Consider the following 12,413-nt stretch of genomic DNA (forward strand, 5'->3'; position numbering starts at 1 on the left):
GAAGATTTCATTCCTCAGAGTGCACAGACTTGGACCTGTGAGACTAAAGAAAAGTTCATACTCGAACGCTGTGGTAGAGGAGCAGGCCAAACCAAGAGCCATCATCGCCTGCTTCGAGCATTACAGGTACAGAGAAATGGTCTTTGGGTTGGGACCAAAGCTCAAGGGTAAAAGCTATGGCATTAATCAGCAGTACCCTGTGGAGATTGTGGACAGACGAAAAGCACTGCTTCCCATATTTAAAGAAGAAAAAAAGAACAAAAAAGAAAAGGGTAGAGTAAGACTTGTTGCTGATAAACTTTATATCGATGGCGAAATGCTGTATCTGAAGCAAAGATATAACAATCACACCATGGCTATTCTTACTGGAGCCGTATGATGATGATAGCTTAAATGAATGTGAACAAGAATGAATTTAAAATTGATCTCCCTGAAATACGTATTTTGGTTGTTGCTACTGACATAGCCTACTTTGTGGTCTTTTAATATGCCAAACATATGGTATGTTTCCTTTAATTTTATGTTGTTTTGTTTATTGTTTTTTGTTTTGTTTAGTTTTTTGATTGTCTATGCATACATAATATTTTGTTTTCAGAATAAGGCCACTACGATTAATTTCAATAATAAGGCCACTCTAATAATAAAACTCTAATGGCAAGAAATTAATCTTTTTTTTAAAGTATTATGAATCTTACATCCCTATGTGTTGCCAGCTATAACTGTAATGGCCTGGCTAATGATACAAAAAGAATTGAAATATTTACCTGGTTAGCTAGAAAAAAGGAATTGGATATAATCTATTTACAAGAATGTCACTCTACTCAGGATGTTGAAGAAAAATGGAGGCGAGAATGGGTTTTATTCACTTTAATCATGGTACAAGAAACCAAAAAGGAGTTATAATATTGTTTAGAGAGCATCTTGAAATTTGTGTGCATAAAATAGAACGAGACATGGACGGTCGTATAATTATTTTAGATGTTGAAATTAAAAGTAGACGTTTCTGTTTGGTTAATGTTTATGCTCCAAATAATAATGAGCCAATCTTTTTTGATACTGTTTATAATATGATTCGAAATTATGATATTCCTATAATTCTAGCTGGAGACTATAATATTGCCCTTCAGCCTTCTAAAGATAGAGCCGGAGAGAGCAGGGACTGTCATGGACAAAAAAGACATGCACTTACATCTATGATGTCTGCAATGGATCTTTTTGATGTTTGGAGATTAAAAAATCCTGACTTAATTAGATATACTTGGCGGCGGAATGCTTCTGCAAGTAGAATAGATTTTTTCTTGATTTCTTTCTCTCTTATAGCAAAAGCTATTCAAGTAACAATTGCTGAAAGATTTAGATCTGATCATCATCTTATTATAATAAAATTAAATTTTGTTGACATTGATAGGGGTAAAGGCTATTGGAAATTCAATCAATCATTGTTAGAAGATAGTAATTTTATTATTAAAACAAAACAATTCATTTCAGATTTTTTTCTTTTTAACACTGACTCAGCAAATCCACATATTGTTTGGGATGCATTTAAATGTGCTTTTCGAGGCCATGCTATAAAATTTTATTCATGGAAATATAAACAAACTTGTAATAGAGAAAGAATTTTATTAAATGAGGTGCACAACATTAAAAATCGCTTGGATACAAACAAATCTGATTGCATTGAGCAAGATTTACAAAAATAAGATGAAAAAGAAAAAGAATTAGAGAGGTTCTATCAGAATAAAATCAAAGGAATTATATATAGAACTAAAGCCAACTGGATGGAACAAGGTGAAAAATGTAACAAGTATTTTTTGCAACTCCAAAATAGAAATTATCCCAGAAATAATATATCAAAAATTTTGAAAGATGACGGAACAAATATTATTTCAACAAATGGCTTTTTGGAAACATTGATGGAGTATTATAATGGGATATTTAATGAAAAGGAACCTCATTTATCTTATCTTTCTTTGTCTGAGCATATGGAAATGTATCCCCACCCAGAACTTACCAATGTTAAACAAAAATTATGTGAAGGTCTTGTTACTAAGAAGGAGTTATATGATGCAATTTGTTCCTTTCAAAATGGAAAAACACCAGGTTTAGATGGAATACCAGTGGAGGTATACAAAACATTCTTTACAGAGATTAAAGATTCTTTACTGGCATGCTACAATTACTCTTTTGAGATTGGTTGTCAATCAAATTCTCAGAAAGAAGGTTTAATTTCACTACTTTTGAAACATGACGAAGAGGGTCAGGACAAGGACCCTGTGAAATTAAAAAATTGGAGACCCCTTACACTTTTATGTTGTGATACGCGTATTTTGGCCAAATGCTTAGCACTGAGATTAAAAAACATTATTCAGGATTTAATTCACCCTGATCAAACAGGTTTTTTAAAAGGACGCTTCATAGTCGATAACATTAGACGCCTACTTGAAATAATGGATTATTATGATAAAGAAAATTTCCCTGGATTGATATTTATAGCTGATTTTGAGAAGGCTTTTGATACGATAAATTGGAATTTTATATATCAATGTCTAAACATTTACAACTTTGGTGAGAGTTTTATTAAATGGATTCATGTACTATATCAAAACCCATGCAGTAAAATAATTAACAACGGACATATTTCTGATAAAATTGTTTTATCGAAAGGAGGGAGACAAGGCTGCCCCCTTTCAGCTCATTTATTTATTCTTTCAATTGAAATGTTGGCCATTAGAATAAGGAATAATGCAAATATTAAGGGATTGGAAGTAAACGGGTTAGAATCAAAGTCTTCCTTTTATGCAGATGATGCCTCATTTTACATAAATCCAGATGCTTTGTCATTAGATTCACTTATTACAGAATTGGATTCTTTTGCCTTACTTTCTGGATTAAAACCAAATTACGATAAATGCTCTATTCTTAGAATTGGATCTCTAAAAAGATCAAATCAATTTTCCTTTATTGTACCTATTCAATGTTCAGAAGGCCCTGTTAATCTTTTGGTATACATATACCAGTAGATAAAGAGCTCCTTGTAAAGATTAATTTTGAGATAAAACTTCAAAAAATGAATAAAATTCTTCAGGCTTGGAGAGGCAAATATCTTTCTATATTTGGAAAAGTAACTGTAATTAACTCATTGATACTTTCACAATTTACATACTTATTGCAAGCCTTACCTTCACCTGATACACTGTTCAGGAAAACCATATGAAAAGGTTATTTTTAATTTTATTTGGAATGGTAAAACTGACAAAATAAAACGTACATATGTGTATAATACACGTGAAAATGGAGGTTTAGGATTGAAGAGTTTTGCAACACTTGATATGGCTTTAAAAGGTGCTTGGATCCAACGATTATATAATAACCAACACTGGTTTTCATCTAAATTATTCATAGCGCAATGTGGTGCACCATCAATAGCCAAACTTTATCCTTTTTTTCAACTAGATCAAGAATCAAAAGTAACTTTGAATAATTTTTTCCCTGATCTCTCTCTTTTTTTTTAGAAATTGTTTGTCTATGTGGTTTTGCTTTCAGTTTTCTACGCCAGATAATATATTAGAGATTAAACAGCAGATATTGTGGCTAAATTCCAAATATTTGCATAGATAAAAAACCTGTATATTGGCAGTCCTTTTTTAGATAATAATGTACTTTTTGTAAATGATTTACTGAATGATAAAGGAGATTTTCTTAGCTATGAATCCTTTACTTCAATATATGGAAACTTTTGTTCAAAATTACGGTATCTGCAGTTGATATCAGCAATTTCTCCAGTTTTTTTGTATCATTTAAAAATACAGAAATTTCTCCATATTATTTTCATGATTATTGGAAGAGTATTTTTGATACTCCGCTTCCTTGGTTAAATATTTTTAAGAATTTGTACAAATCATCTTGTTCAACATATTTATGGGCCTTTCAAGTTAAAAATTTCTACAAGATTTTACCAACAAAGAAAATGTTAAAAATCTGGAGAATAACTGAGGATAAAAACTGCAGATATTGTGGAGAAGAAGAGGAAGACATTTTACATTTGTTCTGGTATTGTCCAGATGTAGCTCGTTTTTGGCATAATGTGGCAGCTTGGTTATATGAGCAAGGACTTATTTTACTTATGTCACCAATATACATAATTTGGGGTGTGTATGAAGAAGAAAACATGTTGCTAAATACCATTGTGCTTCTTGGTAAATATTTTATTTTCAAAACACACAAAAATAATAAATTAGAATTATTTGTTATGTTTCTAAAACATTATTATGTATTGACTAAGAATATGATAAAAGATAAAAGCAGGCCACAATCAGATAGTTGGCAAAAATTAGCATTAATAAAAAAATGGAATAAAGAACAATAAAGACTTATTTTTTATGCTTTTCATTTTTTTTATTTTTTATTTTTTTCTGGCTGTCATAGAGTTAATTTTCAGTGTAAATGTGAAAATGGCTGATATATTAAAGATGTATGTATTTGCAATGTATGTATTTTTTTTATTTTTCTGTTTTACCTCTGTTGACTTGTTTTTTTTTCTGTTGTATATTGTTTTTTTTTTCAAAAGAAATAATAATAAAAAAAATTAAATTGGGCCACGTCTGGCACGCTTTGCACATTAGTGACGGGCTGATTCTGGCTGGGATGCAGCAGTGCCCGACTCAATCAATCAGGCCAGATGCGGCAGCGAGTACACAGGCATCCAGAACGAGTGTGGCAGATGGAGGAGGGCCAAGGGGTAAGTCTCCGGCATTCTAGAATCTAACTGGAACTGGACTAAGTGTATTTTGCTTTGTTGTAGGCTATTTAACTTGAAACATGAAAATTTGATACCGTCACAAGCCTATTCAGGACATGAGAAAGGAGCCAATTAAGATGAAGAATGAAAACAGACTGAGAAATGAGAGGAGAAATCAGAAAGACACATGAAATGGAGGAGAGCGGACAGTGTGTGAGTGTGACGTCTGTCTGAACACATGCTGTAATCACACACTTAATCACTGCAGAATCTCAGTGTTTCAGTGAATCTAGTGTCTGGATCTCTCATTCTGTAAATCTGAACCATAAACACATAATATGACAGACACTGAATGAGATTCATCATGTGCAAAGATTTACTGAAAACCAGTAACCCGCTGTAATACTGTGCAGCTGACATTTCACCTGATCTGACCCTTAAAATGTATTTTTACTGCTCTAACATAATGAAGGCAGGTGTTTCTACATGAAGTACATTTTTAGGTTACATGACTGAAAGTTTTGATAAAATCAATCCAAAACAGAGGAATAAAGAAATATAAAAACATAAAAAGAACAATATAAACAGTACAACAAAATGTCAAGGAAGCAACAAAACAAAATTCAAGACTATGAATCACTCACACAGTAAATTTACCAGTGTTGATTTTCCCAGTGTTACAATAAAGTGTTAAAATAAAGTGTTAGATCAACACTGAACAGAATGGGTCTAACACCAGAAGTGTCAGGTTTCAAATAAGAGTTGGTGTTATTTTACATAGTTGCAGACGTCAACTCTCATTCAGAGTTAATCATGCCACACCTCCATTAACGTGCAGACAGACGTCATTTTTTATCGAAACAGACCACATGCAGACTTCATTTTACTTCGCTGGAAGCGTGGTGGTAAGTCTTTCAATTTAATGTTATATTACAGATACAGACTGTAAATGTATTCTAATTTATAATTTGTATATAATCATTATAATTCAATCACAGATAATTATAATAATGATCGAGAAAGCCAACGAGCTCTGACATTTGCTTTTTGTAAATTAATCCTATGTCATGCCCCTTTATCAACGAATTAAAGCTTTGAATATAACTTAACGTTAGTAGTTTCGTCTGTCATTTCGTGTGTCGCACACAGCAGTCATTTTTATTGATTAAAGTCTGATCGTGTTCTTTTCAAAATAAGTCTATAAAGTCGCGCGCGCCCGCGCCATTTTACAGGTGAACTGTGGCACGTGGAATTTCTGCAGTCCTCTAACGTAAACAGAAAATGTATATATCAATATGGTTATTGGCCTAAAAAAGATTGTTCCGAGTTTTTGTTTTAAGATTCGGCTTTGATTTCTGCTGATCGTTGACCATGCTTCTGGGACCTTCATGGTTTTGAATTGTGGTAACTTGATACGTTTTAATGTCGATGTTTGAGCAGCGTTATATGATTTGTGTTTTATACAGTCTATGGTCAGACGTGGTTAACGTTAGTTTAATTATTTTAGTGAATTAAAGTATTTAATTACATTTTAAGGAGAAAAAAAATGTAATGTGTGTTTTCGTATTAACAAAGTCGTGGAATATATTGCTGTCTCATTTCGGAGGCTGCGTCCTGGTCGCATTTGAAAGCTGCATACGTCATTGGGGAAGTCTCATTTGAGAAAAGTGGACAATGTCGACAATTAAAACCAATTTACCACAGATATTTTTATGTAAAATGTATCGGCAATAACGAGGTTTGACCATTGGGGCGCTGTACGTAGCGTAAAACTGTATTGCTAGTCTTTCCGGATACAATAGATGAAGAAACCGCGCGCTTATTTAGACTGCAGGAGGAGGAGAGTGTGAAAGTTTTACACGGAGACGAAAATGGTATCATTTCTCAAAAGTTCCCGTTTTGTCTTGTAAATGAGGGGTTATAACGGATAAAAAGTTAACCTATTTCGATTTAATTGGTATCTGTGCCGTTTTGATAAATTATGAAAGTTGTCTTGATATTTTTATTTTTTACAATCTTGTTTCAAATTGAGTCTGTGTTTGTAGCAAACCAGTAAGATGTGTTTCTTCCTCTACAAGCCAGGAGTTCAGGTGCTTAATCACAATGATTGTCAAAGCACAATTTAGGAATAGGAAGAAATTCATAAAAATCTCAGAGGCGTGCTTTGATTTATTCCTAGCAGAGGGTGAGTGATATTTAATATCATAATAATTAAACCTATATTTTTTTTTTATAGCTTTGTCAAATTATGAATAAAACTTGACTAAAATTCGTAAATATTTTGTTTTGCAGTGAAAGAGAAGTTCTCAATTCCAGACGACCTTGCTATTACAGTTACAGATGAAACTGGTACAGAGGTGGATAAAGATGTGTTTCCTGATCTAATGTCCACCAGTGGGTTGGTTTTAGTCATAAATGAGTTGACTGACATTGGTGAGTGAAAACAGGACCTGTTGAATGATCTGTATCCCAATTTATGAATGAGTACTGGTAGTGTTTTAATATGTTCAGTGTTCAAAATATTGTAGGTGTACAACAATGTATTTCTAAAAAGTAAACAAATGGCAAGGGGCATATTGAGTCTTTTTATTTCAACAACCAATGTCGTGGATTTAAAAATTCTCATTATTAGTTTTTTTTTTTTTTTAAATTCAGTATTAATATATATTAACATGACATCTATTAACTCCAGTTTTAACGTTAACAGGATCTTCCACACCTCAGTCTTCAGTCAGCTTGGATACAGATACACTGTCTCTAACTTCAAAAAAGCAGTGAAGAGAGTGACTGGTTTAGTCCAAAACGATTCAGAAAGGATGATGATGATGATGTGGCATCACAACGAGCACAGGCCAGAGATGTGAGTCCCAGTAGCCTTACACAGACACTGGGTGTTTCACTCATCATGATATTCAGTTTCATTAAGGTTTTTTTTGTAATCCCCATATATAATGGTAATATTTTTTAGATCAGGGTCATATTTAAGGGTAATTTAGATAGTGCAGTAATATCTTCTCTCATAATAGTATCTGTTAATAATACTCTCTTTTTTTATAGCTGATAAAACAAATTCTACAGACAAGACCAGGTGGAGGAAATGTGCTTAAGGAGTATGAAGATACAGGCACAATTAGTGATGACACAAGGAAAGTGATGGTGAACATCTTAGTTGCACACATGATGGAGACAGAAGGGTAATTATAAAAATATAATTCGGTCTTGCATTATTCAGTTTGTTAGTGATTTTGATGCTTTATAGATTGTGAAGTAGATAGATGTAGTTGGGTGATACAAATTTGTGCAAATTGTTAAATTTTTTTTTTTTCCTAAAAGTTAGTTTAATTAAATGTTCTTAAACATTTCCTATCAGCGTAAAGTAACATTGAGTGTTTCCATTCTTCAGAAGGGTCCCACATCGACTTACCAAACAGAAGTATGGATTGGGAATTATCACCTGTTGTTTCCCTCACTCAGAGATCCCCAAGGAAGGACTGGATATGTAAGTCATTATCACTGATCGGACATTCAATATTTTGTGCACAGTTGGAAATGTCTAAAGATGTTTTCATTTTTAATTAAGGGTTTAATTAAGAATTTGTGTCATTTCAACAGGAACATTTCTATGATGGCCAAAAAAAACACTGGATTCTTGTCATGGCGCCTCAAGACAGTACAAAGGGGGACAAGACCTTCTGGAAATAAGGACGATCCAAAAAACAGAAGAAAAGGGAGGTCCTTTGCTTGACAGACAGCTATGTTACCAAGAACATCAGCTAGATAATGATCAAAGTGTAGAGGCCATCTCTTTGATGAATCATACAAGTGAACGTGAGGTCATCATGCAGAAGATAAGGCAACGTTTGAATACAGACAGCACCTTGTCCATGATCCAGAGGGATCCACCACCATTCTCTCTGTTTTTCCTCGATTCCTGGACACTAAAGGATTGGTATGGATTTTCTTTCATTTTTTACTAAAATTGAAATGTTAGTATCAGAGAACTGTCAAATGGTCTGCATTGTTGAAAATGGCCACATTATTGTAATCACAATATATTGTAATTTCTTTGTGTTTTCTTCAAACTGCTTCAGATTCTTCAGGACTTCACACTCCTCTTTGGGTCAGAAAACTGCTTCCAGACTTTTGGAAAGGTGGCCGACAGTTTTCAAAGCAAGGTTATCAGGCTAGGAGAAACCTTGACTTCCACTCCACTGCTGAAAAGATTACTGTCATCTGCCAAACAGAGCAAAGAAAGCAGCGAGGCACAGGATTCCCCAGGTGATACTTCCAATGACTTTGCAGTGAAATCATACTATACATACTCATTTTTGTGTAGACATTTAACACAGTTACTTTTTTTTTCAGAGTGGGACAGTGATATATCATCCTTCCTTCTACTTTTGCATCTCCTATCACCCCAGGCTTCAGGAAGAAAGAAAATCCAAAGGATCAGTATTTCACAGGCTATTGACCATCTGGTGGTGTTTCACAAAGTAGGTAGCTGGTACACTGGTGCCAAAATACAAGGGCTATAAGTGTTACACTTGGAATTGATTCAGTAATTTATTCATCTTATTTTTTACTATTAGAAAAACTGTAAAATGATAAATGTAAAATTAATCTAAATCTGATCTAAATCTAAACTAAAATTGTTGTTTGTGCATGTACGGTTTTGATTTGGAGTGCTTCCCGGTCTTTATGATGTGCAATTAAGCTAAAAAGTCTCAAATAAATGTTAACTGATAAAGCTGTACTTATTAATTTATCATTATTATTCATAGACGTAATTTTTTCCCCCATTAGGCATGCAGGAGTATACAGGAACACCTTGAGCTGGAAGAGAATCGTCAGCCATACATTCTTGCCTCAGGGAGCAGCAAGGAAGCCATCAGTCACTACTTCATTGTGGTGGATAAAAAGCTCATCCCCTGTAAGAATCCTCTTCACTGGCTGCCATTGATGAACTCTTCAAGGTTCATTTTGTTTTCAGTCTCAGTTATGATCCTCCACTCAAAAATTTGTACACTTTTCTCCAGACTACAGTGTACAAAATTGATGTTGGCACCACAAGTGAGAGCCCAAGAGTAAAGGAGCTTAGAGCTAAGTTTTTGAATGATGTTTAGATGCTATATCTGTAAATCACTGTTTGCTACAATAGCTAAATTAATTCGGCACCTAAAACTTGTACATGGTTTATATCCTGGTAAGAAATTTGGTCTGGTTTGTGATCAGGATGGTTGTTCCTTGCAATTTAAAAGTTATGAAGGGTTTAGAAAACATTTAACTAGATTTCATTTGAGGGCTGTAGCATCAAGCAGTGGAACTGTATCTTTACAAAATCAACAAGCTCCAGATCTCAATGAAGCAGTATCACTTGTTGTGTCTGACACAGAGCAAAGATTACATGATGCAAGTTTGCATGAATGTTCTTCTGTTTCAAGGGATAGTTCGAGGGAAAGGTGTGCATCTATTATAGCCAAATTACAGGGCAATGGTGTTGCAAACAGTGTAATCATGTCAGTTGTTGAAAGCATGGAGGATTTTGTTAATGATTTCCATACAAGTTTTAAGGAAAATGTTTTAAATGTTGTGCCTGTTGACAGCACAAGTAGAAGTTCAGTTTGAAGAAGTTTTTTAATGGTTTCAATAATCCATTCTCTGATTTTAATACTGATACAAAATGGAGAAAATATTTCAGTGAGAAATGGGGGGTTGTTGACCTATTGAAATACACTTAGGTGTCAGATACGATACAAGAAGAAATAAAATCTCTGGTATGTATGAACAGACAACAGGTAATGACACTTTTCATATATATCCCTCTTCTGAAGACTCTTGAGTTCATTTTTAGGAATGATAAAGTGTGTAATCTTATCCAAGAGGCAACGGCAAAGTGACATGTATTGTGATTTTTGTGATGGGACAGTATTATAAAAAACATCCTTTGTACTCCATCCACAGCAATGCACTTCAGATCCAAATTTACTATGACGATTTTGAAACCGCGAACCCATTAGGATCTAAAGCAGGAGTTCATAAACTTGGCTGTTTATATTTTGTACTTCGTAACCTGCCAGCACACAAGAACTCTTCCTTAATGAACATACATCTTATTTCTTTGTTCCATTCTGAAGATGGAAAAAAGTATGGCCTGGACAAAAATACTTGGCCCATTGGTTGATGATGTGAAAGTACTTGAGAAGAAGGGAATGATGGTGTCATTTTCTGAGGAGCCCTCTTTGGTACTATTTCGCAAATAACTGGTGATAACCTAGGTCTAAATAGTATTCTTGGTTATGTTGAATCTTTATTCTGCAAAACATTACTGCAGACTCTGTCTCACTGACAAGGTGTTAGCACAGGAAATATTTAGTGAGGATGATCCACGGATGATATTGCGTAATAGAAATCTAAATGAGGAGCATTACAAGTATCTTGCTGACAACCCCAATGAAAACTCCTGTTATGTGTTTAAAAGAAATTCTATACTCAATACCTTGACTTACTTTAATGTATCTGAGAACTTTGTGCTGGATATTATGCATGATATCCTGGAGGGAGTTGCACAGTATGAAGTGAAAACTGCTGTTTGATATATGAGTTGCAATCTAATTTCTGGCGATTCCATTCCTCAAAGATTGTATGCCTTCAACTATGGCTTTTTAGAAAGAATAACCGCCCAACCAAGGTCAACCTTCAACAAGCAGGAAAACAACATTGGTCTCAATGCAAGTCAGACATGGTGTCTCATTAAGAACATCCCTCTCATATTTGGAGATGTAGTCCCAGTGGGAGATAAGCACTGGCATTTGATTTTTGCTTCTCTTACATATTGTAAATATTATCTTTTCTCCTTGCATCTCTGAAGGAATGATAATATTTTTGAAGCATCTGATAAAAGAGCATCATCAGTTGTTTAAGGATTTGTATCCTAGGAATCTAATTCCAAAACACCACCTTATGATTCACTACCAGAATGCATCAGACAAATTGGCCCATTGATTCATGTATGGACCATGAGGTATGAGGCAAAACACAGGTTTTTTAAGAAAAATCTAAAAAACTTCAAAAACCTGACCAAATCGCTTGCAAAAAAACACCAGCTAGCCATTGCCTATCACTGGGAGTCCTGTACTATCAGGGGTATTGAGTCTGGCCCTGTTTCAAATGAGATGTTGTCTGACCTTGAAAACTCTGATTTTATTTCAGAGCACTCCAGATTGATATCTCTAGCGAGGTAATGGTCACACCATGGGTAAAGGTCAAGGTACTGAGTATCGCAGTGGTCTTGTTGTTTTCTTAGAGTTTGTTGATGATGCACCTGTTTTTGGAAAGATTGTTACAATTTTTATTAAGGATGGAATTTATTTTTTGGTACGTGTATGGAATCAGAGTTTATTGAACACCTTCATGCTTTCAGTGGTTGTTGAACAAGAACATTGTCTTGTACTCAAAAAACCTGAGGAAATTGGATGTACTACAAGCCATTTGATTTACAAATGTCCTATGGCAATGACCTCTTTTTTAACATTGTCGTGGGACTGTTATTGTGTAATAATTGCATGGCATTTATGGTTTTCTTGCTCTTGTGCTGAAATAAAGTGTTGAAACCTTGGACAGTGACGTTTCTTTCGCCCTTCATAGTTATTTTCTAGTTTTATTTTAGTTTTTAGTA

General features: G+C 34.2%; 2 long non-coding RNA genes across 4 annotated transcripts; both read left to right on the forward strand.

The window, feature by feature from the left end:
- Positions 1-5,604: 5,604 nt before the first annotated feature.
- LOC122143624 lies at positions 5,605-8,194 on the forward strand. Of its 3 annotated transcripts, none has more exons than XR_006159285.1 (6): positions 5,605-5,643; positions 6,817-6,923; positions 7,031-7,171; positions 7,446-7,598; positions 7,796-7,932; positions 8,142-8,194. It is a non-coding gene; the product is annotated as an uncharacterized LOC122143624 (long non-coding RNA). The 3 variants fall into 3 exon arrangements; XR_006159286.1 differs by lacking the exon at positions 5,605-5,643 and adding an exon at positions 6,593-6,612; XR_006159284.1 differs by lacking the exon at positions 5,605-5,643 and having other exon boundaries at positions 6,750-6,923.
- Positions 8,195-8,596: 402 nt separating this feature from the next.
- Positions 8,597-9,670, forward strand: LOC122143625. The gene is made up of 4 exons (XR_006159287.1): positions 8,597-8,687; positions 8,830-9,016; positions 9,104-9,231; positions 9,542-9,670. It is a non-coding gene; the product is annotated as an uncharacterized LOC122143625 (long non-coding RNA).
- The last annotated feature ends 2,743 nt before the right edge of the window (positions 9,671-12,413 follow it).

This window comes from Cyprinus carpio, unplaced genomic scaffold, assembly GCF_018340385.1.
Source record: "Cyprinus carpio isolate SPL01 unplaced genomic scaffold, ASM1834038v1 S000006466, whole genome shotgun sequence".
In the NCBI taxonomy this organism is placed as follows: Eukaryota; Metazoa; Chordata; class Actinopteri; order Cypriniformes; family Cyprinidae; genus Cyprinus; species Cyprinus carpio.